General features: G+C 49.0%; 1 protein-coding gene across 6 annotated transcripts in view; it reads left to right on the plus strand.

The window, feature by feature from the left end:
• The first annotated feature begins 251 nt into the window (after window positions 1-251).
• Window positions 252-26,122, plus strand: part of ZFHX3 (zinc finger homeobox 3) — a 235,537-nt gene continuing 209,666 nt past the window's right edge. The window contains exon 1 of one of the 6 annotated variants that reach the window (XM_073226009.1): window positions 252-389. The gene's annotated coding sequence lies outside the window, so the exon portion shown is untranslated. Of the gene's footprint in view, window positions 390-9,096; window positions 10,816-26,122 lie in introns of those variants that run through there. The other 5 variants (XM_073226006.1, XR_012126691.1, XM_073226007.1 and 2 more) reach the window with 5 other exon arrangements.

The raw sequence follows: 26,122 nt of genomic DNA on the forward strand, positions 1-26,122 counted from the left end.
GCCTGCTTTGCATCCCAATTACAGCCTAGAGCCGCTGCCGCCGCCGCCGCCGCTTCTCCTCCGTGGCCCCTGCCCGCTCCGGGGGCTGTAAACTCCCCGCCAACCATGCTGCTCGGCGGCAGCGGCGGCGGCGGCTCCGGCTCCCCGGCTGCGGCCGCCTCCCGCCCCGGGCTCCGCCGAGTGCGCTCCAGCCCCGCCGCCGCCGCCGCCGCCGCCGCCGCCAGCAGCGCGTCCTCCGCCGCCGCCGACCCCCGCCAGCCGCCGCTGCTGCCTTGATGGGCTCCGCGGCCCGAGCGCCTCTTTTCGGGATTAAAAGCGCCGTCAGCTCCCGCCGCCGCCGCCGCCGCCAGCAGCGCCGCTGCAGCCGCCGCCGCCGGAGAAGCAACCGCGTAAGTGGCAACTTTTCCCTCTTTTTTTTTTTTTTTTTTTTTCCCGCCGCCGCCCCCGCCTGCTCCTCCTCCTCCTCCCGCCGCCGCCGCCGCCGCCGCCGCCCGGACGCGGGGCTCCTCGGGGCGCCCGGGCTGCTTTGCATGGGGCTCGTCCTGCCCCCTCCCGGCTCCCGCGCCCGGCCGCCGCCGCCCGCGCTCCCCGCGCCCGCGCCCTGCTCGCTCGCCGCGTCCCGCTCGCCTTCCCCCTGCGCCAAACTTTCTCTTTCTCTTCTTCCGCCTCCCGCCGCCGCGCCTGGGCCGCCCCCTCCTCCCCGGCTCCCGCGCCGCCGCCGGCGACCCCCGCGAGGGTGGAGGCGCCCGGGGCGAGGGCCGCGCGGCGAGTTCGGAGGCGCCGCGGGGCAGGGCCGGCCGGGGCGCGGGCCGAGGGCGGGAGGGCGGCCGGGGTCCGGGCGCCGAGACAAAGGCGGCTGCCGGCGGGGGCGGGGGGGTGTCCGCGGTGCCGAACGCCCCCGCCCTCGCCGCCCGCGGCCCCCAACTTTGCCCCACCCCGAGAGGCGCCGGGGCCCCGGGCTGAGCCGCCGCGCGAGGCGCGCACCCGCCCGGAGCAGGAGCCGCGGCCGCCGCCTTCCGCGCTGGGGCTCCGCTTGCGGGGGACGCGGCGCCGGCCCGGAGCCCCGGGGTCCGAGAGGGGGCGAGGCGGCCGCCCGACCCTCCACCTGCGCGCTCGCCGCCCTGCCCCAGTGGCAGCGCCGCGAGCGCCCAGAGGGGGCTCTGCCCTGGACACTAGGGGCTCCCGGGGGCTTGGGGCTGCGCCGCCGGGCACGGCTGGACCTAGCCTGTCTGGCCTCTCCTTGGCCAGCTGCGTGCAGAGACATCGGAGATTCCTTTTTCTCTTCTTTCTCTCTTTTCGTTTTTCTTTCTTTCTTACCTTTTCTGTTTCCTTTTTTCTTTGCTCACAAGAATCTGGGATTGTTTACTTTCGCTCCCCACTCTCACCCCTTGTCGTGCTCCACTCTTTTCCATGTTTTTTTTTTCCATTAGATGCAAAAACCGTGTTCCTGAATTTTACGTTATGCATTTACATGTAGATCTTTTTGCATATCTCTTGAAGAGTAGGTCTAAGTGTGTTTTATGCAATGTATTTAAATTGTGTGTGGACTAGGCACTCCTTGGCTTCTTGTAGAGCTATTAAACTTTAAAAATACATTTTATTTTGCAAATCTGCTGTTCAGAATTTGACTTTTGCAAAATGTTGTGCAATTCCTTTGACTGTGGCGAATTCTTTAATTAGAAGTGCTTTCAGAAATCACCCACTCTAAACTTTCCCCCCTTGTTGCTTCAAACCAGGGTAAATATGACAATTTTTATTGGTTTCAATTCTAAAAACTTGACCTAAGGACTAGATGGAAGGAGACTGATTGCCTTTTTTGTGGCCTCCAGTTGTAGGGACTTTTAAAGGGGGGTTTCTTAAGTACCTTTGAGGAATATGACATACGGTGATCGCTCGGCTGTAATGCAAATTACAGAACATAAATTCACTTCGGAATTAAAAAAAGACTCAAGCCCTTTCAGTGGGGACATTTGAGGATTTATTATGTTTTTTAAAAGATTACTTTTTTCTTCCTACTTTGGGAGAATGGCTAGGTACAGGCCAACTTATTTGGAGGTCTTTGGAAAGAGGCTTGGGAAATGGGAGAGGGGAGAATATTGATCACAATCTGCATAATCAATAGGGCAGTGTGCTGCAATCGTGTACCTACATTTACTGTAAATTTCTACAATATCTGTAGCGTGGGTGCTCCAATGTCTCGTTTGGCTTCTTAGAGTTGATTTAGAAGCCGTACAAGCAGAATTTGCTGCCCAGCCCTCCAGAACAATTTAGAGGAAGTCTGCTTGCTAGTGGCTCATTTTAAAATTCCTTCATTTTACTGTACTTTTTCTGGCGAATCTGTTTACATGTGGGGGTTTCTGGAACCCCCAAAGTGTAGGTATCCTATAGATTGAGGAGAGTGGATAGTATGGGGGGTTTGGGGATATTGAATTACACTTTGAGGACCCTTTTCTCATCTTATAATGTTAGATATCTTTAACTGGTGCAAGTAATTTAGAGATATGAATACGAGAGAGTAATACAGCAGAGATTGAAGCAGTGTCAAAAGTAAGGATTGCTGTGTGTGTGTGTGTGAGAGAGAGAGAGAGAGATAATACAGACACTTATCTTATAGTCAGGCTTGAAAGCTTGGAGGTAGGTGAATCCATATTTGGAGATGATTTTGAAATAGTCTAGCAATTGGTGCTCGAACAGGATTTCATAAAAAGTGTACTCGGAGTCAGTTTTGAAAGGATTGCAGTTTGGGGAAATAAGGTGTGTGTTTAGGAAAACCCACCCTAGGCCTGCAGCCTTCCTGTCCTGATGTCTCTTCTCTTCCCTTCCCCCTCCCCGAGTTTTAGTTTTTAATTACTTAATGCTGAAACACACAGGGCTTACATAAATATTTGCAAATGCTCTTTCCTATTGATTTCTCTGAATAAACTGCCCTGCTCAGGTCTAGAGAGGAGGCAATTCAGATCTGTGGACTTTTTAAACATATAAAGTCTCCGGAGGAGCGCTTGTGCATGCGTGTATTTATGGGTAGAGTTGTAGACATGAAGATTTTTGGAGGACAGAGGGAGAGTTCAGGTTCCCAGTAGTGTGACCTAAGAAAGCTGGGCTGGAGCTGGCCCCATGGCCTGGCAGTTCTGACAGATGTATGTGTGCGTGTGGGGGTGTCTACCCTGGGGGAGTCTGAATGCATATATACTTAAACACACACATACACCCCCCCCCCTCCAATTAAATATGGAGCATTTTGCTAGGGCTCCATGACTGTCTTCTCCTCAGGGTCACATTGAGTTTGAATCTGACCCAAGGTGTAGGAATCCTGCAATGGGGAAATAAAAGAATATACAGAATGGGGTCAGGTCAGCTGCTCGGAGGTCAAAACCCCTACAGCTGCTTTGATTTTTTTTGTGTGTGTATATTTTAGGCTCCTCCTGCCATGTTACAAATTGTGCCTCCCCCTCTCAGGTGTTTGCTCTGTAGCTTAAAGGCACCAGAGCCTCTGCCTGCATAGATGGCTGCTCCCAGCAAGAACAGAAAACCCACAATACCAAATCCAAAACAAAACAAGGGAGGAGGGAGAGGAAAAAAAAACCCTATTGAGTTCAGGCAAATAAGGTTGGGTCCCCAGATCCGATTACAAAGCTGCTTTGAATATGCAAGACAGCACACAAGACCAGTTATTCCAGTTACAACAAACTATTAAAAAAAAGAGAGAAAAGAAAAGGCATGTTTAGGTCGTAATTTGTTAGTACAAGGAAGAGAATCCCACATAAAGCTGCCTTTCCCCCCCCCCCCCTCCCGCCACCTCCTTTTGCTGGCTTCACACAGAATTCACTCACCCTTTTCTGATTTGCCTACTATATAGGTTCTTTTATTAAAATCTTTTGGGTTTAGGAAGATAGCTGCAAGCAACACATTTTCTGTATTTTTTTCCCTCCTTTATCTTAGAGGAGAGTTGGCAGGGGTTCTGTGGTTTGCAGTTACACAATATGTTATCATGTTTTTAATCACTAAATCATTGCAGTGGTTATAGATTTACAGTCTTGGGGTATTACAGAGAGGAGCAACGGCAGCTATATATATGCTTTTAAATTACACCAGTGTAAACTGAGTGCAGCAGCTGTGAATATGGTCGGCAGACTCCCACCCCCACCATCCCAGGATCTTAGTTCTTTATCCCTCTGTGATTTTTTCCCCCAAATTGTTTGGTTTGTTTAAAATAAGCTATATCCCCTCCTGTATTCCTTGTCTCTCTAGCCCCCCAACAACAACAACAAAAAAACGTTCACTTCAGACCTCTAACCCCAGGTAAGCTAGAATTCAAACTGTTGAAATACAACTTTGGATCAAAGAGCATAATAATAATAGTAGCAATTCACAAAGTAGATTTCTAAGAAATCCTCTTGGTTACCATACTGACCTAAATGGGGCTTGGAGGGCTGATTGCAAATCAGGAGGGTGGGGGTGGGCAGGGGGAAGGGAAGGCAGGCTTGCGGTGCGGGCCTGCCTGGAACCTCCAGTGTCCTGTCACCAAGAGCCCACTTGCAGCTTCTGTTTTTCATATTATTATGTAACAGAATCCTTGGCAGCATTAAAAATTCAGTATTACAAGCTGATTGTAATGTTGCCTCATTAGACAGCACTGTCTGGCCTTGTATTAAGTGAAACACAGAGCATGGCTTTTAGATTATAAATACCAATAAATATAAGGATCAGCAGAGGGGGAAAATAGCTGGGGTTTTGGCCCCTTCTAGTTTTATATCCCTTCCCATCTCCTCCCACTCCCTCCCCCAACCCCACCATGGTAACTGTCATCTGTTTTCTGGGGATGCTGATGTGTGGACCCTGGTGACATTTTAGGAGGGCTTTTTATAGAGTTATCTGTGTATACGAAAGGTTTGCAAGTTTGTTTTGTTTTGATCTGCAATAAACAGGTCCTTCACTTTGCTGATGTCATTTCCGTTCATATTTGAGTTGTTTATTGTGCTTCTTCGCAGGGCCCTCTCATCCCTACCCCCACCTCACCTCCCAGCCAGAGCCTGTGGCTGCCTGGGGAGGGGGTGCGTTCCTAAGCTGCCAGGTCTGGGTTCAAAGGCTGAGGGTTGCATGTCACTGCCTTGTCATAGGATTCGCCCACTGGGGAAGATGTTTCCAGCTTTGAATCTGGTTAAACACTCCGTTATCCACTTGCCCTGGTATTTCCATGGCATTCAGTGATTCAGCTCAGCTTCCTTTCTCTAAAGCAGCCCCCACCCCATGCACCTTATCTGTCTTTAATACATCCTAATTGTCCACTTCTCCATGCAAGCCCCCCATCCCCCCAAAAACAAACAAAAAATACCCCCAAACACCACCAACCTTGTAATGATGACTTTGATTCAGTCGCAAATCTGAAGCTGGCATTAGTGACTTCATGCTGTGGAAAAAAGAGAATGTTTCCAGGCACTGCCCCATAGCCTCCCCAGTACCAGCTTCTATCCTATTCAGTGTTTTTTTTTTTCTTTCTTTTGCGTTTAATTTTCTATTCCTGCCTTTTCGCAGACATAAAGGCAGTTCTGGTGTTACTAAAAATGACTGCAATGTCCAGTGTCTCCTATTTCCATGTGATCTACAATTGGAATACCCCCTCCTCCCAACCCCACCAAAAAAATAGGGTGGGGGAAAGAAGGAGGAAAAACAGACCGTGTAGGCCCCCAAGACTTACGTCTAATAGGATGATAGGTTTTAAGTTTAGAAAAATATTATTGTTTTGTTCTTTTAGGCTGAAAAATAATAGGGAGAGAGGGAAAAGCAGTCATTAGGAAGTTCACTGAGCTGCTTCCCAACTAGGACGGGTGAAAAATGAACCTGCATTGACACATGGCTCCATGTGAGAGCCCCGGTAACCTCTCCCCCCTTCGGTGGCCCTGGCCTTTTGTTCCTGGAGAACGGAGCTAAGGTGCTTTTTCTCCCAGACCAAAGGCAGCAGGCAAGGAGTCCCCTTGTGTGCGCATCGCCTTTAGATGGCCTTCTCATGGTGATTGTCACTGCAGACTCCCCCAGACAATTGCTGCAGGGAGACACAAAAGCAAAAACATTTGTCCTATTTTTTTAACCTCTTTGTTTTAGATTTTTTTTCATCCATTCTTTAAATTTCACAGTTTCTATTTGTCTGCAGAGAGACAAACGGAACAGCATGAAGCACATTTTCCCGTAGGCCTCACTGGCGATTGGATCAGCCTCAATAGAAAACCAAATTCTAAAACACTGGCTGACTTGGAGGATATGTGAAATTTTAGCTCTGAGCTCTTAAGTCAGATTAGCAACAGATTTCGGGCAAAAATGCACTGAAATGAAAAGATAAGAAAATGGGATTCTAGAATCATTTTGGGGAAGTGTCAGAAGGGTCATCTTTTGTTTATCTCTTAGTATCCTGCCCTATGAAGTGGCTGCTTGATAGGAAAGAATTGCAAACCCAAATGAAATTCTTCATTAAAAAAAAAAAAGTGCTCCTGGTGGTTTTGCCCTGGTATATCAGTTCATTGATTGTTTTAACACATGTGTAGGGGAAACTGTTGTTGCATACTATGGAATTGACGCTGTGTTGAGAATTTTTTTAAAAACTACCATTTATATAAAGAGGCCATAACCCCTCCCCTTTTCTTTCCAAGAATGTGGTTTGCACAAGACTGAGTGCGAAGGGATGTGTCAGTGGGATGGCCTATGAACAGAACAGGAGTGCACCTATTTCCTGGCCCCAAACAAAACGCCTTTCTTCTGTAATGTATGGACCCTGATTGGGATACTGTCCTTAAGCATGTGTCTGCTCTTTCATTAAAATTCTCAATTTCAAGGTTTAGAAACACAAATGTAAAAATCCCCCTGGGTATAAAAGTCTTGCATGGCAAACACTCTCTGCCCTTTCTGAACTAATGTTTTTATTTTAAAAAAAAGAAAGAGCAAGCTCTTTACCTAATGTTTTAAAGCTGTTTCAAGGCAAGTTATTTTTTGCTCTCTTAAAGCTTGGGCTTTGTAACTTAAAATCAGTTTGGAAGAGCTCTTCCCAATCATAGTTTTTAAAAAATGGTTACTCATTGGGGTTTCCTACATGTGTCACTGACAGATTTAGGGTCTGAGCTGGGGAGGGTGGGTAAGTAAACTAGATAATATTCCACCCTACACTTTGGGGGTGAATATCTGTGGAATTAGTGTTATAGCAGTAGATGGAGGCCTTGAGGTCTGTGTCAGAGAAATGTGAAGCAAAACATCCATGTGTGGGCCTTAGCCCACCAGCCTCCACTGCTTATGAAGGTGTGAGTGGGCTAGGCTGCTCTGGGTAAAGCCTGCACTGCCTTCCATACCCAGGAGGGCTAGTCACCCAGTGGGTACCAGGCCCCAAAATATAGCTGCCTGGAAATGAAGGGATGAGTTCAGGACATGGAGTGCACTTAAGCTCCAAATGTTTCCTTATTTATTCAGGGGCTTTGTGTTTGCCCACTTCTGGTTTTTTCTTTGTTAAAGCCTGAAGGTTTATTTGAACACTAATTTTAAAATCAATGTGTATGTATAATTTAGTAAAAATAGCAGGATCTGGAAGAATATACAAATCTGCCAAAACCCAGTTCTGCTGTGAAAATAGAGCCCAGGTTTAGCTAGAAGTCAGAATGCTGACATTCACCGTATGCTAGCTCAGAGATCATATTTACCTTTGCTGAAGCGAAAGGCTAGAGCAGTGGAAGTGAGTGTGTATGTGGGAGAGAGCCCAGCCAGTTTGGTTTGGTCGGGATCATTGTGATTTACCAGCCAGCAAAGTGCTAGGGGCCTGGCCTCTGGCATGGAGAGTGGGTAAGGGGCGGAGTAAGGAGAGGTTAGCATTCCCTGGTTCATTTTTAAATATTTATTCTTTTGGCTGTTGCCAATTACGCTTTCCAGATGAGATGAGACTAGTTACGGAGAACTGGAAGTGGGAAGGACTGCCTTTTCTGAGAGTGGGTTTATTTGTCGACAGTGTCCAGAATGGAGGGATGAGAGTGCTGGGTTCTCACTGTGGGGTAGGCCATGTGTTTAAGGGCTGGCAGCTGCCCTCCGAAGAGCTGGAGGATAGAATTTGCCACATGTATTTCAGAAAAACTGTTGATTCCACATGTAAGTGCATAAGGTTCAAATCCCCTCTGAAGAGGTATTGTTTTTGTTGATGATAAAAATAAGTTTTGGTAGGGACAGCACCCCAGCTCTGGTATAATCCTTTATATTCGTAATGACACAGAGGACATAGGTTACCTGCCTGTGGATTACCTGTTAAATCTGTGCCTGTGACAAAGGCAGGCTTGCCCAGGCCTCATCGTGTGAGTAGCTGGTGCTGGACTGAGATAAAGGAAAGGGACCCAGGGACCCAGGGTCAGTCTCAATTCTGCTTGACAGCCCTCCGCGGTGCAGGAGGCAGCCTGCAGTGTCTGCCGCTTGGGACAGTGGCAGTTTCAGGACAGATCCCCTCAGGGCCTTCTGTCCAGCACCTCTGCATCCTTCCAGATGACTATACTGGTTCTTTGGACTTCCTAGCTTTTGTCTTATTGAAGGTATTTATCTGTCAGCCCACTGGGTTCATGATGTCACCAGATCATGAGGTTGTCCCTGTTAATAGAAGTGAAGATAAAGGAGCAAAATTAGATTTTCTGGGAGCATAAACCTTTTCTTTTTGTCTTTCATTTATCGCTGGGCTGTGGGTTGCTTCCAGGTAACACATCAGGGCCTGGAGTCTTCATTTTGCTGAGGGTTTTTCCAGAGGCATCTCTGCGTTGTGCGTGCCACGTTACTTGCGTTATTGCTCGCATCATCATCTTCATGTATTATTCATAGTCACTTCTTCAATTAAATTATTAATTGGTTTTCTTTAAGGTAGTCTCAACTTATGTGGCTAACGTGAAAGTGTGTTTTGAGAACACCACCTGTTCTTGGGGCTGAATTAGGCTGTCGGGACAGCTCTGCAGTGCTCATACTCGGGTTTGCCAAATCATCCTCCGCTCTGCTTTTTGGCTCTCCACCCCACCCCCCACGCCCGACTCCCCCTCTCCTGCCCCCACTCTCTCATGTGTGACAGAATTTGGCTTGTGCTCTCCTTTGTCCCTAATCGGACATGATTCCCTAGAGGCAGTCTTTTCTCCCAGGGCCCTAGCTGGGAAAAAAAAAAAATCTGAGTCTCTTTTCTGGACTAAAATGTACAGGGGGTTTGTCTGTCCCCAAAAGGTTAGGTATTTACGTTAATTTGAACCCAAATTATATTGTGTCAAGTGCTTTATACATGGGAACGTGGTAATTTTCAGCCAGGCATCCCCTTTCCTCCTGCACCAGCGTGTGCTTAATGCTAATACGATTCCATACCTACCGCTCTCCGCCTCGTGAGCTTATTATATTTCTAACACTTGCATGGTTCATTATTGTGCAGTCGGAAAGGACTCTCAAGGCTGTAGGGCCAGCCTGGGTGGGTGGCTTTAAGATAGGGTAAAAGCAGGTGCCTTTCAGTACTGAGAGAATCGGGAGTAAATTCGGATTGAGCGTGGGATTCTGGCAGGGAGGACAGGGGACTTCCGGTGAGATTTCTGTGGTGTTGCCTTTGCGTATCAGAATGGAAAAGGTGAACCTGGGGAGATATAAAAATGTCCAGCAGTTGCTTTGACCAACTACGGTGGCTGCATTAAATTTGACCCAGCCGTGGAATCTCCCTACGGAGGGCATGATCTATGCCGTATCTGAAACGATGTGGCTTTGTAAGGCGAGGCTTGTACAAGAGACTGTAAGCTTAATTGCAAACTGCGACTTCTTTCCTTACTTTTACTTCCCTCTTTCTCTCCGTGAAATACTGTATCCTTAAACTCTCAATGGAAAGCAGGGGATGTTTTTATAAGAAGTTCTGCAGCTGAAAAACAGAAGTGCTCAGTAAAGCAGTTCATGGGATGGGTGTGTGTTTCAAATAAATTCCTGTCCACATTGGCTAATGTCCCCATGCTAGAGTGGCCTGGCTGTGACGTGGATGGGGCCCCGAGGCCGATGGCTCCGGTTCGGAGGCCCCAGGCTCTTTTCTTGCGGCCGAGGGCGCGTCCCTTTCTTCTCGCCGGCCCTGACTTCTGCTGAGGGGTCAGCGCCTGGGGAGGACCAGGCTTTGTTCCCGCCGGGCCGGTCCCGGGGCGCGCGGCCCGGCCTGCGCAGAGGCCCGTGCCCGGAGCGCGGCCGAGCGCTGGGGCCTCGCGCGCCCCTGTGTCCCCGTGTCCCCGCGGGCGCGGCCACCGCCGAGCACCCGGCCTGCGCCCGGCACGACTGTAGATGTCAGGCTTTGCCCGGGGAGCCGAGCGGTGGCGGGGCTGTGAGTTTCAAATTAACCTTCCGCTTTGTTGCTGTGTAATGTGGATCCCCGAAGGCCCCCCGCCCCGCCCGCCCCCCTTCCCCGGGCGGTGCGCGCTGCGAACTGCGAGTTGAGCTTCATTTACATAAAGCGATTCCGGGCGGCGGGCGGGCGGCCGAGCCCGCGGCGGGCAGGCCGGGCCGGGGACGCGAGCGCCGCGCCCCGTGGGTGAATCCCCGCCGGGCGCCGGGGACCGTCCCTCCCGGGGAGGGGCTACCGCCAGCCCCGGCCACCACCATGAGCCCCCTTCCCCTGTGTGCGGCCCCCTTGCGCCTTGCCAGAGCCACCTCGGAGCCCCGGGGGCGGCGGGAGGGGGGCAGAATGCCGCCTGGGGTGGGTAAGTTCGGGGCTCGGGTGCTGCTGGAATTTCCCGTTGTGGCGCACGCCGCGGCCCCCGGACCTGCGAGAGCCTCCTCCCTCCGGAGGCGTGCGGAGCCTTTGTGTGCCAGGTGAGTGTGCCTCCCTCCCCCCGGCCCGCCCGGTTCGCGCAGCCGGCCTAGGGCTGCAGGCAGGTGCTGCGAGTCTTGGCTGAACTTCCCATCCTCTTGGGGCATGTGGGGGAAGGGCAGGCTGGATGCACTTGAACTCCTAGACTTCAGTGGGAACCTACCTGGGGTGAGAACGTCTAAATTCCACTGGGCACAGAGTGAAAGCCTTTCCTCCTTCCCTCCCCTTCCGTTTTTCCTCCCTTCCCTCCCTCCCTCCTTCCTTCCTTCCTTATTTTGCCTTTGGTTTCTCCCCTGCCTTCTGAATATTTGTAGGGCTAGTGTCACTGAGAAGTTTGGGTTCCTCTGCCTAAAAATGCACCCTTTTCAGCCCAAGAGAAGTCACTGGTCAGTAGGAAACAATGTGAAGAATGCGCTCGCTGTGGAGTAATTAAAGGGAGAATCAGAGTTGGGAGCTGGAAGGCACCTTTGGAGATGGACGTGTCCACCCTTTCGTTTTAGTTTGTCGCACCCTGGAGAAACCAGAGCAGCATTCATTTCCGTGAGGAGGGGTGGTGGAGAGAGAGCTACGCTGTTTGTCCTGTTAAAGGAGGCAGAATACCCAAGTTAGGTCTGTAGCAGAAAGAAAAGAAGGAAAAAAAGCAGTCCTTGTAGGCTTACAGAAGGAAAAGAACTTTCTGGAAAATGGTTCTCTCTGCTTTGGACATACCTGTGTTGTAAGGTTGGGAAAACACCTCCAGGGCACAATGTGTTCCAAGAGTCGCATTGCCTGGCACAGTGGTGCACGGTGTATAAACCACTTTAGATGAAGCCAGCGAGCAGGTGAATCCAGGAGGGCCACCACTTCCCCTACCCTCTATTTGTGGCATTTAATAGTCCTCAAAGACTCTAAAAGCCAGTGACGGATAAGCTCAGAGAGGACAGAGGGCCCCAGTTGGGCACAGGGACAGGGCCTCTCCCTCAGGCTGGGGCCTGCTTGGTGGAATGTATCAAGGCAAAGCAAAGAAAACAAACATAAGCTTTGAAGGTAGATAGTGAGAAAGTTCCATGTCATCTCATTTCATCCCATGCTTTGAGATCCTTGGAGACAAGTCACTAAATAAATAGAGTATAATTTAAAGCTCATGCTAGCTGGGGAACTTTGTTTCTTTGCCGTCAAGCAGCAGGTGCGAGTTTGTAGAGCTGGCCCCTGGAGTCCCCTCATTCCTAAATTCAGGAGGTGTCAAACCTTCGTGTTCTTTTAATGGCTGTGGTTTCTGGATAGGTTTCAAGGGGAAACCCTAAAAATCACTAGTTGCAGGAGGCTGGGCTGGAGAGGGAAGCCTGAGTGCTGTGGCAGAGAGCGTGTTTGTGAGGAACGCATCCACCTTCCGAGGTAACCTGATCGAGCAAGGCCGAGGCTGGAATGTGGGACTGTTACTTGTTATCAGGATAGCCACTGGCAGCCCGTGATTCTGAGTCCTTCTAGTTAACCGACCTAAACGTGAAAAGCAATTAGAGAACAGAGGTGGGGTGTGAGGGAAGTCAGGAGTACATGGTTCTAAGTGATGTAAGGGTTTCAAGAATGGTGGTCAGTGGAGAGAGGTACATACCTGGATGCTTGCACACCTGTATTTGTGTTCGTTCTATTTTCCAGAGACCCCACAGGGTGTGTGTGGCTGTGGAGGCCAAGAGAAACTTTTCTTCTTTCTCGTCCTTAAATTACAGGACTAAGGAGATTGTCTGCATTTAGTTTCCAGCATGTTTTCAGAGAGGGTGTAAGTGCCTCTCAGAATGGGCTAGGGTCACACTTGGCTCTTTTATTTAATTACACAAGTGTTATTTAACAACATGGGGCAGATGCAGAAGCAAGCACTTCTACACTTTAGAAACAGTCCTTTGGAATCACAAGGAGTTAAGTGACTCGGAGACCTTCTATCTTTATGGCACAGGTCACCTCCCTTTCCCAATTCTCTTTTGAAATGGCTGTGCTTCCTACGGGATAGAGCTGCTATTTCCCAGTTCTCCTGAAAATGGTTTTGATGGACAGGGAACTGTTGAGAAACACTGGCTAAGTCTTCCGAAATAAAAAAATCTGAACTGCCTCCCCAACTACCTGAAACCTTGATTTTGGTTTCTTCCCTTCTGTCTGTTAGTGGCACAAATGAATATACTCAGGGAGAGTGAAAAGGACCCAAATAAAATAGTACTGTCTGCAGGCCTCTGTTTGGCTCATCCCACCCTGACAGTGAAGTGCCTGCCTTCTTGCTGCTTTGGGATTGGATTTAACTGTTGTGTAAAGTCAACGCCAATTGGACTGCTCAGTGGCAAGGAGCTAAAGTGAGTGGGATTTCAGTTTTCATCATTATGACTTTAAATGATGATCACTAGACACTCCCAGGACAGGCCTGGCTCACCTTGGTTGACAGGTTGTTAGTTCATTGGAATAAATCTGTGATTGCAGATTATTAGCAAAGTATTACCTGGGGCTGGTGATGATACAGCTTGGTTCCTTCAGTTTGGGTCCCAAGTGGTGCCAGGGAGGGTGTCCTTATTATCACTGGGTGCTGTTGTTCCTTTTGGGCATTGGGTATTGGGGCTTTTTAAAAAAAATATTTATTTTTTTTAAATTTTGCTTCTCTACTGTTAGTCAAGCATCTAGAAATACTGGAGGGCCCAAAGCAGGCCCTTACTTAAGACATTATTTTTATTGCAGAGTTGAAACAGTCTCATGTTAAAAAGTAAATATTTAAGTGACAACATTTTATAGAAGTGTAGGGAATGGCTGCAATTACTAGAAGGGAAAGAAAGTGAGTTGCTGTTACACCCATTTCATGGAGCAGCTAGCTTGCTTCTTAACCCGAAAAGTTTAGTCTCATCTTGAAGTAGTGACCGTGATTCTGGCCTGAAGAAACTTTAAGCCCCATGGATGGTGCACCTTGACACTAACCTGCAGAGGCAGAGTAGGTGTTGTAGTTTATGCTTTCATTTGTTCTTAAAATGGTTGCGTGCTCTTAGCCTGGCCTGTGTCCCTAATACAACTGGCAGCCTCTAGTTCCCAAGGCTGGTGTAATTAACCAGGATGGGGGCGTTACCATAAAAACACAACAGAAGGCAGATTCCATTAGCGTGAACTTCACAGGGGTGTCCGCATGCCCTAGTATGAGAATTTGGTTGTAATGGTGGTGGTTAGAAGTCACAGAACAACTCAGAACCACCATCCCCTGCTGGGGATAGAAACTGCAGTCAGGGAATGGGAGACCCATTTTAATAGAATCCAGGCAAGGGAAGGCCTTTGCAGGAGCCAGTCTCAGTCACATTTTAAAGGGTGCCTTTTCCGTCCAAAGTACAGTGTCCTGAGTCCTTATGCTACTCAAATTGAGAAACAAACACACAGAAGCTAAGCTTGAGTCAAACTGCCCCGAGGGAGGGACCCAGGCAAAAATCTTGGCTCCTTGGCAAGCCACTTTCAAAATCCAGATTAAGGAGAAAAACTACAAAATCAACAACTGTCAAATTTCTTTTCTACATGACTTGAAGTTGGCTGCCAGATTGTTCCCTCGGAACATGTGCGAAGTGACAATCAAATGGTAGAAGGCTTTCCCCCTGCCGCTGTAATGGTAAATGGCTCCTGTGTGGATGGGAACCCAGGGATTGACAGCAGCATTGGCCTACAGCTGCATAAGCAGTGGGGCAGCTCGAATTTTGTTTCTGGTTTTCATTCTTTGGGTAAGGGGACAGGAAGGTAAGGACAAGGTGGTGAGTGGTCTAGCAGTGACGGGCGTGTTTCTAGAAGGTTCTTTTCCCAAAGAAGGGGCCTTGTCTGCTTCTTTGTAACTCTTGAAGGTGATTTTTCCTTTGATGTTTTCACTCTTCTTTCACTCTTAATTCCTGGAGTTTCTTGCTTTTGCAAGGATAAGGGTATGAATAAAAAATGGAAAAAGAGACACCGAAAGTTTGCTAAGTGGCAAATTTGGCTCCATTACAGAGTAAGACTTCTGTTTTGTTGGTTTTAACCCCAGACAGGGCCTCTTAGCAAAGTGCCTGGGCTTAATCTGCCTTTTGGGTGAGCCCTTCTTCCTTCCCACGGGCGGGTCACCATGCAGTCTTGTCAACACGGGGATTAATGCCTGAGGGTTTTGATGTGCACCCCTCCAGAGAGGACTTAGCTGGCCTCCTGTGTCCTGGTGAGGGTGGGCGGAGGTCTTAGGTGGTTCAGCTGCTCATTCTTTGAATTTTGTGCCACCTCCAAGATTTTTCCATTTTCTTCCTTCCCTGAAGTCAGTGTAGAGGCTTCCACGAAGGGAGGAGCTGGGTGGAAGAACATGTGTCCCCCCATTCCCCCCCTGGGCCCTGCTGACTGCCGCTGGTTCCACTTGCAGGCTGCTCCCTGTGAAGATGGGGAAGCACCAGGATCCCTCTCCCCTTCTAGCCTGCTAATCACATAATGGCCTTATAGGCTTCTTAAATGATTATCTTGTCTTTAATTTTAAGTGGGTCTTTTGGGGCAACAGTTGGGACTTTATGGCACGTCTTCAGTCATCTGTAGGAAAAGTCTGACCTGGGAAAACTGGCTGCTTTGGATTCTCTGAAAAGGCAGTGAAATTTTCATCTGCTTCTGATTTCATGCACTGTCCTGAAAGTGATTTTGGCCACAGACCTTTGATCTGGGACTGAGACTTACACGCCTTATATGCTTCTGGAGGCAGGAGTTGGTGACTGCTCAGACCTCCTACTGTGTGTGTGTGTGTGTGTGTGTGTGTGTGTGGCAGTGTTAGCTAAACACTTGGGGGTGGTTGGTGGGGACTTTGAGACCTCCTCAGGCAAGGAGAGCTGCTTAGCTTGGGGGCCTTTGGGCTTGGGCAAAGCAAAAAACCTGGTCCTTTGCTGGTTACTTCGTGGTGCCCTATTTCATCTATGAATGGGACTGCAGGAAAATTCTTCCGAGTCTATTGGTTGAGCTGGGATCTGAATGAGAACTGTTACTTGTATGACACCTTGGTTGTAGGCTCTGCATTTTATTATTAAAAATTCCAGTTCGCAGGCAGCTGTGTGTCTCATCTCTTAAATCTCCTTCGTGAAGTGAGGATGGAGTCAGATTAGCCAAGTGAAGAAAAGACCAAGGGACTTAATTCGATATTTGATTTCAGCCCTACAAGCCCCCGACCCCCAAAAGTCATATAAGTGCCTGTTCAAATGTGGAAAACTCCCTTCAGTGTATACAAAGCTCTTTTCAAAAGAGTTTTAACTCCTTTAAGTCTATAAAAAGTACATATGTGTAGACATGAACTTACTTGCTTCCCACACTTAGGGTCTCTGAGTGGCCTATTTTGGACAGCATTCCTCGTGCTAACATCTTTGTGCAGTGTGAATATGCTGAGGAACACGTGTGCCTTTTTTCTCCTCAGTAGGTTTTCTCTTTTTTTCTTTTAACAAATTTTTCTGAACTGCTCGAGAAACAATGCAAGCCTCTTCCACCATTTCAGGCTCTGCTTTGTAAAATGCTCTTTGGCTCAGGACCTTGGTTCTTAATGTACATCTGGCTTGTAGGGGGAGTGGTTTTTGCTTTCTTTCTAACAGCTAGGTATTTCTCCATGGGACATCTGCATCATGCTAAAGCATCAAGTCAACTTTTAGACACTTTAGGAAGAGACCCAGGGTGAATTCAGTGTCTGTGTGAGGAGGTTGATGTCAACCTGCTGAAGCAATTGGTTTTAAATGCCACCTCTCTTCTGCCACGTTCTCAAATGGTGTCACTTTTTTATTCAATACACAATTATGGCTGAAGGGTAGGCATTGAGAAAGACTGACTAGATGAACACGTGCGACTGGGCCTGCCTGGTTTACCTTTAAAATGTAGTTCCAGGGAAAGAAGGGCAGAAGTGAACATGGTAGGGGCCCCCCTCGTTCTCCAAAGAGGATGTTGAGGCTGGTTTTTCTTCCAACAGGTATAGAATCCAGACGTAGAGGTGTCTTTAGGGAGAACAGAGCACTTTGACACCTTTTGGGAAGGGACGGTCAGTTTATTTTGTCCTTGCTGGGAAAGCTGTAACAAGTGTCCAAAGTGTGGGGAAGTCGACTGATAGAGGAAGTCCTGGTGCAAACTCCCAAGTGTCTGGAGGGGGGTTGCAGTCTTCCTCATTGGTTGCAGGAATGAGATAGTTACAAAATAAAACAGGGTAGGGTCCAGTTTAGGATCAGAAGGCTGGTGATGAATCAGCCCTTGAAATGGGTTTTCTTGTGTTCATACCCAGTTTTGTGGGGGAAGCAGAGATGAATCACAGGAGCTGGTGCTTCAGGAACTGGCTTCTGCGCCCCGCTGTGTCTTAGCCTGTGTCTCCCCCCCTGGGATTGCAGGCCTCAGGCCCGCAGCTCCGCTTGGGCCTGTGTGAGTGTGGACCAGTCATTTAACCTCTCTGAGCCTTACTTCTGTCATCTGTAAAGTGGGCATGATACACACCTCACACTTATAGTGGGAATTAAATGCAGTAGAAAATAAGGCTCCACAGCGCTTAACCTGTTGAGTAGCCTCTCTCATGCCAGGTCCCATTCCCATAACCTCTTATCTCGGGGCTGCTGATGGCCTCTGGTACCCTTTGTTTCCCAGCACCCTGGAAGAAATACACTAAGAGGTCCAGCATTTCTTCGGCTCTTCCCTTATGGGCTGGGAATAAAGCCAACTCTTTTTAACATCCTGCAAATGCATTCAGGACTGAAAAGGTCTAAAATAGACACAGTGTCCCCATCCTCTCCAGCCCACCCCTCACTGCCCCCCATTCTGCCCCTCCACTCGAGCTGGCAGGCGGCCTTCTAAGTGAGCAGCCCACTCAATGACCCACCTAGAGGCCTTCCGGGGCTGGCTTGTATATGCTAATAGGCCTGACTTGTCCTGGCTTGTTTGTAGTGATTTGTGGAGGCATTTATATGCAAATACTAACAACTTGCTGAGTTAATTATCATGTGTCTCTCCCACGCTCCCCCCCCACCCCCCTCAACTCCTTCCTGCAAAGCCTCCCAGCCTGACTCCACGAAAGGGGCTGTTCTCATTCATCCCTGAGCTCTTCCTGTCTTGGCCTCCGCTGTCCCTTCCCTGTCCCCTTCCTGTACCTGCAGGTCTGATCATAGATAGCTCCTTGCTGTTCTACTGCCCATCACAGGAACCTGTGTGGTCGGAAGTGGGGAACTGGGCACACTGGTGGCTGGCCCAGTTTGAATTCTCCGTTAGAGGTGTCACTTGCATGGAGCGGGGAGTCTGGCTCACGTTACTCTGAGCTTTAAACCCTATGTTTTACCTACAAGCTTGAATCACAGAGCTGCCCAGACCTATCAACCCTGGACGCTCAGTCTTCATTCCAGTGAGAAAGTGACTGTTGTTTTAACATTACTGTTACTATTTTCATTTGCCCATATTGTTTATCCCATTGCAAGTTGTTACCAGTTGTAAGCCTGCAGAGTGGTTTTGCGGAGGGGTGCCCCGTCTAGCCCCATGCCCCTGGAAAGCTGAGTATTGAAAGTGTGCGTGAGTGAGCCTCACATTTAGTTGTTTCCTGGTTGTGTGTAGACACTGTTGACATTTGGAGTCGGATAATTCTTTGCTGGGGAAGGGGGCCATCCTGATTTCTCCTGCCAGATGCTAGTGGCAACCCCCTCACTCCCCTCATGTCAATCAAAAATGTCTCCAGGAATTGCCTAGTGTCTCCAGGAGAGGCAGAATTGCCTCGGGATTGAGAACCACTGGGCTAGATTGTGTTTGTTTCTCTGGGATAAAAAGATGGCAGATTCCTACCTTCTCTTCCTCCTCCAAGTTGGACACGCCGAGTAGCCTCTGAGCGTGTGATTTAACCTAGCTGATAACAGATGTTGCCATTTGCTTAATTTTATGAACTTTCTAGCATTTAAAAATTAGGACTCTTTCCTTTTAGGACATGGTAATGGGCTCGTGTACATTTTTATCCTCTAGGGTCTGTCCCGTAGAAATAGAACTCAAGTTCCATAAGTAGTTGCATGTTTTCAAACAGTTGTGTTAGTAAAAAGTAAAAATAAACAGGTGGAATTAAGTTTAGAATACATTTTGTGCTCCCCACAATGTCACCATGACTGCTTCCACAGCTGGGACTAGTCATGTGTCCAGGGCTCTGGAGCCATATGAGGCCAGTGGCTACCATATTGGACAGCTCAGTAATATCTCAGATCTTTCTGGTCCTTTCCAGCCATGAAATCAAGTCATTTTCTACAGTTACTAAATCTGACAGAGTTTTTTTCTTCTCTCTTAAAAAAAAAAAAAAAAAGGCTTTGTGTTTATACTCTGCAAAGTAGGGCCTTTGCCGCACAGCTGCAGCTGGGCAGTGAGGCCAAGGGAGCAGAGCCTCTAATCTCTGGGGAAGCTCCCCCAGCCTCTATGGGGGAGGCCTCAGGGCAGTACTGCGGGCCCAGCCTGGAAGGGAGGGTAAATACTCCGAGGGCTCAGTGTACTCTCACACCGCACACACTAATGGTTCGGGTTAATTTTGTGTACAAGGTCCCCTTTGTTGGAGAAGGGGGTGAAAGTCCACAGCTGTGACCGGAAACAGGGGAAGGGCCTACTGGGATGACCTTGTTTTGGAAAGTCTAAATGGAACACTAATGGCAGAGATCTAAGACGGGTGATGTATGTGTGTGTTTGACTGGGCCTCAAGATAAGGTGAAGAGTATTTTAAAAGTTACTTTAGCGCAACCTCCCAGATAACCATAGGCCTGGGGCCAGTTAAAATTTATGGCGAGCTGGTAGTCAGGCCTGTGTGTTGGCCTCATTTTATCTTTTGAGCCCAGGCTCTGTAGCTTAACTGGTCGTGCTCTGTTTATTTATTTAATCTTTTTTTTTTTGGAGGGCGGCATTGGGGGCTGTTCAGGTTTTCAAGTGAGGGAACATAGTGGCATTTTATAATGCACCAAGAGCTGGCTGAAATGCTTCTTCTGGGTGCTGTGGGCACTCCATGCTGTCCCTAATAATAACTTACACTGCGGTGTTGCATTGTTAGTTTCCAGTAGCCTGGAGTGTAGGCCCACCCCTCGAACATTGCCACAGGCCTGCCAAAGATGTGCGCTGGGGAGGAGGTGTGGAGACCTTAATATAGCGCCAAGCCCCAGGTTTCTTTCATCTCTGAGGTCAGCCTTTTCCTGTTACCTCTTCAGTTATTGCAACTGCGTGGCTGGGCTGGCCAGCATCCTTTCCTGCTAAACAGGACTGCGTTAGCCCTTTTTGGATAGCAGGGGAGCACTGGTGTCTTGTCACCCAATGGGGTCCTTTCATCCCTACCATTCCCTAAATGCTGCCCATCTTCAGAGAGATCCCAAAGTTCACAAAGTTACCATGGATTTATGGATGCGTTTCAATAGCTAGTGGATGTTCTGCTTCTCACCGCCCTGTTCCCAGGAAGAGCCTTCCACCGCAAAATTCTCCCAAGCTTTGTTCTTGGAAAAAGTATGTTCTTGAGCTAGTGGGGACTTTGCGTTTAATAATACATCTTGTTATCAGGTCGCAGCATTTGGCTTGAATCTTGCATGGTTTCTTATTTGCAGTTTGACAAGGTATAGTTTCAGGGGCAGGGGGGCCTTTTCTTGAGGGGCAATAAAGGTCAAATGAGAAGTTCTAAGTGTTGGACTTCATCTACAAAAATAAGTTCATTATTGATAGACTCGTAGTCTATCAATATCTTTTTTTTGAGGCAGGGGTTGGGGGATGTGGTCTAAGGGACCTTCAGACTTTTCACTTTACGTATCCTGGAAGCCACTGCCATCTGCTTTAAGAAATTTATTTTTTCATTTTAAATCCTCAAAGACAAAGGGACCTGGAAGCTCAGACCTGTCCTGCCACATTCCTGAGTAATTTGGTTTTGATTAACCCAAGGAGAAAAGTTGGTTTCTCCTAGCGACCGAGGGGATCAAAGCACCAGGAGGGGCAGTTCCCCTAATACCCGCGGTCCCCCCCCCTCCCTCTCTCTCACCGCCCACTCCCCCTCCCTGGCCTTTTCAACCTCCCCCTCTTTAGAAAGCCCGAGCAGGAGTTATTTCCACTTTCTGACTCTCAGAGGAGTGGAAGTGTATCATAGAGCTTTAGATGGACAGACCAGGGAGACATGCCCCCCCACCACCCCATTCCTTTCTTCCTAAACTCCTTTTCCCCCCACAAAGCTGCAGAGCACATTCCTGTGCTAATCCGGCTGCTGGAGGAATGCAAATGGCTGTAATTGTGTGCCCCAGGATGGGCCTTCCACATCTGTGCAGCTTTTCTTCTTTGAGGGGTGGCTGAAAAGTTCATTTACATGGAGAAACGAGACTGGCTTGTGATCCCTAGTGGCAGGGTGGGTACTTTCTAATAGGAAAGGGGCAATTTCTGTGTTCTCTGCCCCTGCCCCTTCTTCTCCCCCTTCCCACCTTACAGCCTGTGTGGTGGTGGTGGAGGTAGGGGTTGTGGTGGTAGTGTTACCAGACTCCTGCTGGGCATATTTTATGGGGAGGGCAGTTAAAAAAGAGAACTCTGCACTTGATAGTAAGAAATAATGCTGGAGTATTAGGCAAGCTGTGTAATAGGTAATCCTTGCATTAAACCACAACAGACTTTTTTTTAAAGAAAACTATTGGTCTCAGAAGTAATTGATGACATTTTGGAAGGGGTGTGCCACTGCGCTGACCTCATCTAGCTTCTGACACCCCCCATCTCACCTTCCACCTTTTTTCCTTAACTTACACTTGCAATTTGGCAGTGGGCTATTGGGCTACTGAGAATTTTCAGCCCAATTAGAAGTGTCTCACTTGGGAGTGGGTACATTGTAGCTTCAGGGGCATGTTCAAAATAGACAGGAAAATGCTGTCTCAGTCGTACTCAAGACTCCAGGATGAATCTGAAGTTGAAAGACAGGCGAGGTTCTCAAACAGCCCTGTCCAATAGACATACAGTATGAGCCACATGCGTAATTTAAAGTTTTCAAGCCGCCACATTAAAAAAATTTTTTTTAAACCAGTGAAATTAAATTTAATAATGTATTTTATTTAGCCCAGTATATCTGTCATGTTGTCATTTTAACATGTGATCAATATTGAAAAAAACTATTAATGAGGCATTTTGCATCCTTCTATTATAAGAATCTTGTGTGTGCTCTATAGTTGCGGCCCCCGCCAGTTCAGACTAGCCCCACTTCATTGGCTCATAGCCACAGGGGGCTGGTGGCTGCCTGTCAGGCAGGGCAGGGCTCCCATTGAAGATGCTGCCCCAGGCTCCTCCGAGACATTCACTTGATGGAGCGTGGTCACCCACCATCTCTTAGGACCCGGCGGCTTCCGTTTACTGGGGTTCAGGGCTGCAGGCTGCATCTGCACGCACTTTCTTCTGTAAAATCTGCCTGGATCCCCTGGCATCCTCATGGGGTTATTAGGAGGCTAAACTGTGCTGCTGTGCAAAGGTTTTGTGAACTGCTTTGTGGCCTACATGTGGGAGGTGGAGGTTCCAGCAGTGGCTGCAAGATGGGCCAAACCCTTGGGGGAGAGGGTGCATGGCCGGACAGCTCTCATTTGTGTGCATTCTGGGGCATTTTTATTGCAACAGTATTATTGCTTTATATGTCACCCCCTCTTTATTCATGAAATCTCAAACTGGCAGGGCTGCAGGGAGCTTCTAGACCCCATCATTTCTCACCCTGTCCATGGCGGCTTACTAGCTTGTGGCAGTATGGGGTGTAGATCTAGGACCTCAGGTGTGTGGATAACGGGTATACAGTCCTCTCTGATGGCACACAGACTTCCTGGCTGGCCAGCCTGGCCGATGTGCTGTGTGGCGTGGAGGGGCCTTTCTTTGGGAGGTCCCAGCACTGCCCAGGTGTTAGACGCAGGAGCCAGCCTCTACCAGAACTCCCTTCTCTTGTTCCCGTAGTGTTTATTTAGCTTTCTGATTTCTCACATGATCTGAATGCCATGCCATGGAACCCTCTTTCTGTAGTCTAGCACCAGTGGGCATCGCTGGTTGGAGAAGCAGAAAGGGAGGGACCGAGGGCGATCAGGGAAAATCAGAAATTGCCTTGCATGTGAGGATAAGGGGTCTGATCCAGGCAACAAGTCCCAGCCTAGACTTTTTAAAAAGGCTGTACGTAATTTTCTCTTGTTCACTCATGAAGTGACTTTTTCTCTAAGCTGCAATGACTTAAGCCCTACTAACATTACAGCTCTTAAGAGTAAAGAGCCAGGAAGGCCCCCACCAGCCTTTGCCAGCCGAAAGAGCAGCTGTACGCTGTGTCCCATGGAGGATGCACGCCCTCGCAGAGCCGCGGAGAAGGCCCCCAATTCTCTCACTGTTGATCTTAGCGTCCTTAGTCGATGTGTGTGATAACAACTACTTTGCTTCGCTGTTGCGGCACCCAGGGTGCCCAGCCAGCCCCCGCCCACTGGGGGCCTCCTCGGGAGGACAATGGGGTTTGCGCCCCTGAAGCTGAAAGGCGGGTGTGGGGTTGGGGTTTTAGGGAGGAGGTATCTAATTCCTTCAACAGGCTGGCCCCCTGGGCAAGCAGGAAAAAAAACTGCAAGTGTGAAGTCAAGTGGCCCCCGGCGCCGCCTCTGCTGGGGACGGGGTAGCGCAGCTGTCTGACCCCGGGTGAAGAGTTCAAATCTGCATTTAAAAGGAGTGCCAGACCCCACCCCCTTCTCCCAGTCAAGTTGAAACCGTTCACATTTTAGAGGCTGTGATCGGGCCTTGTGCTGGGACATCAAACAGCTCCTAGTTCCCTGCTGCCAGAACCCAATGATGCTGGAAGCCACGAGGGGGAGTGGGGACTCTTCCAAGCTGTAGTTCCCGGGTAACAGTAGTTGATGAGGACCGGCACCCCCCTCCCGCCCTCCCACCTCCCCCAGGCTCATGGAAGGAGAGGGAAGTTTCTTCCTCAGTCAGACCCAGGGTGTTTCACTCCTTCCCACACACGCTGTGGGCAGTGCTTTTTCTTTTCCATTGTCCCCCATCTAAGGCCACCGTGGGCCTGGTGGAGGTGCTGGCTGTGGGTTCCGGGGACCCTGGGTGGGGGGTGGGCAAGGTGATGTCTGGTAGTCATGGTTTCCTCACCGTGGACGCACAGCTCCCCTCTCTTGGGCTTGTGATTAAAATGCTTCGCTTTGGCCAAGTCAGCCAGTATCCCCCACCCCCTGCCTGTGCTCTGCTGTTGTCCTGAGCAAGAGGCATCCTCTGCTTTTCTGGGAACTTTGACAGCCTTGGTGGGCAGAATCAAGATGGGCAAGGAGGGCCCAGGCTTGTGGGGGTAGGGTGGGAAGGGGAGCCCGGCCTCCGTCAGTGTTGACCAAGAAGGGACAGCAATACTCTGTGCCCATCCCGCTCTAGCTGCCCTGCACAGAGGGGGGTCTGGCCTCAGCCCTACCCGGAAACCCATCCACTCGGGCTCTGATTTGTTTACTTGAACATTAGCTGAATGTAAACAGTTCAACCTCTCTGATTTTATATCCCCAAAGAGTCTGAGTGTGAATGCAAATGGGCATTAGGCCCCTGCAGTTTCCATGACTTTCCCCACCCTCTGCCATTGCTAACTCAGGTCCTTAACCTGCTCGGAGGCAGCCGCTGTCCTCTGCGAGCTCCGAGACTCAGGGCTGCCTCCCCTTTCTTTTCTTTTGGTTTTGAATTCTGAGATTTAAATAGTGACGTTGGGAGGCCCCCATCTGTAGGACGAAAAGTTTAATAGAACAGAGAAAGGTGCTAGTAAGGGGAAGTGTGGTTGTCTTCATCTCTTGTTTGGGGAGGAAGGGAAGTTTTCTATATATGTGTTAGTTGGTCAAATGCACTTACGAATTTTGACAATTTGGTTAAACAAATTCTATAGCGTACCTTTGTTTAATTGTTTCTGAACCTTTCTTCTTTTTGAAAGGATAATTAGGGCCTTATGCTTTTGGACCCCGCTCCCTGTAAGTGTAGTGTCTAAGGGAAGTGTCCCTGGGGGCAGTGTAATGTGCCTTCTTCCTTTCTCCCTTGCTGGAGTAGGCACATGCATTTTGTCTTTTCTTCAGGGGAGCATGAACTCAGTCTTGTGGGAACTCACGCCAAGTCACTTTTACCCACGGGGTTCTGGAATGTCCATTCTGTCAGGGAGCTGGCGTTCCCTCGGAATCCCAGTGCCTTCACTCCCTCACCCCCAGCTCCTCCTGCTTCCGCCCCAACCCCCAGTTCCAGTAAGGGGCTCCCTTCTTTGCAGCAGAGGGCCATTGTGACCTGCAAAAGGAGGAGCAGAAGGTCCCCACCCCACCTCGCGCCGCCCTGTGCATTTGTGTTCTGGTTCATGCATTCAAGGCCTGGGCGGTTCTGTCCCCTGTGGTGGCTCTGGGTCCAGTCATGCCATCACTGGGACATTTTAATTAGCAGTGCCTTAGTCATTAGTGAGTTATTGTTTTTGTCTGGAAACACTTAAGTACTGTTTACTCGATGTCTCAACGAAATGCAAAACAGCAATTAAACAGAAATTTGTTGTATGAGGCAAAAACCAAAATGGATTGTCAAAAGCAGGCCCGTGGTTCCTCCAAACCAAGTAAAATCACTTTTCCCTCCAGCATCCTGATAACTGGATTGCTCCAAATCCTGTCTTTCTTCACGACCTGCCCCCTAGAGTTACAGAGTTATCAGGTAGAAATACTGGTCAGCTTCATGTCTTGCTGTGTCCTTCCTTCACTGGGGTGCACATTGGTTTGGTGAAGTGGTAATACTTACTTTTTTCTTCCTTGGACTTTTTTTTTTTTTTTGTCGGCTATCTGGAATATTTCAAAACCCTTTCAAATGAAGATTGATTATTTGTGAAAACTCTTGTACCACCTTGTGTGATGGCCTGTAGAACTTGTGTGCATTTTCTTTACACTTCTTGAGACTCCCAGCGCCGTGGTTAATCTGAATAGTTCTTCACTACCTCTTCAGAGTGTTGGGATGCTGGGGTAGATGCCCCTTTTCTTTGGGGAAACCCTTGTATGGACTAGTGGAAGAGAAGCTGAGACTGAGAAACCTGGCCGAGGTGGAAGTGGAGAGGTGCTAGAATGCAGAAAACAAAGGCAGGGCGTGGGGCTGGTGGTGGAGCATGTGAATGACCCACAGCATCGACAAGAATCCATAGGAGGGAGTTGGGCCTTGTTGAAACGGATGCACAAGTGGCTTCCGCTTTGGTGGTGTTCCTGCCCCTCTGAGTCCACGATCTGTGGACAGTGGAATCACATAAGTAGGCAGGGGGCTGTGTAAGGGGATAGGTTCCTCTGAGTTACACCGTGGGGGCCTCCCTAAGAGGCGTATTGGGGGTAAAACTCTTCTTGCACCAAGTCCGTCACTGGG

The sequence above is a fragment of the Manis javanica genome, chromosome 17 (assembly GCF_040802235.1).
Source record: "Manis javanica isolate MJ-LG chromosome 17, MJ_LKY, whole genome shotgun sequence".
NCBI lineage: Eukaryota > Metazoa > Chordata > Mammalia > Pholidota > Manidae > Manis > Manis javanica.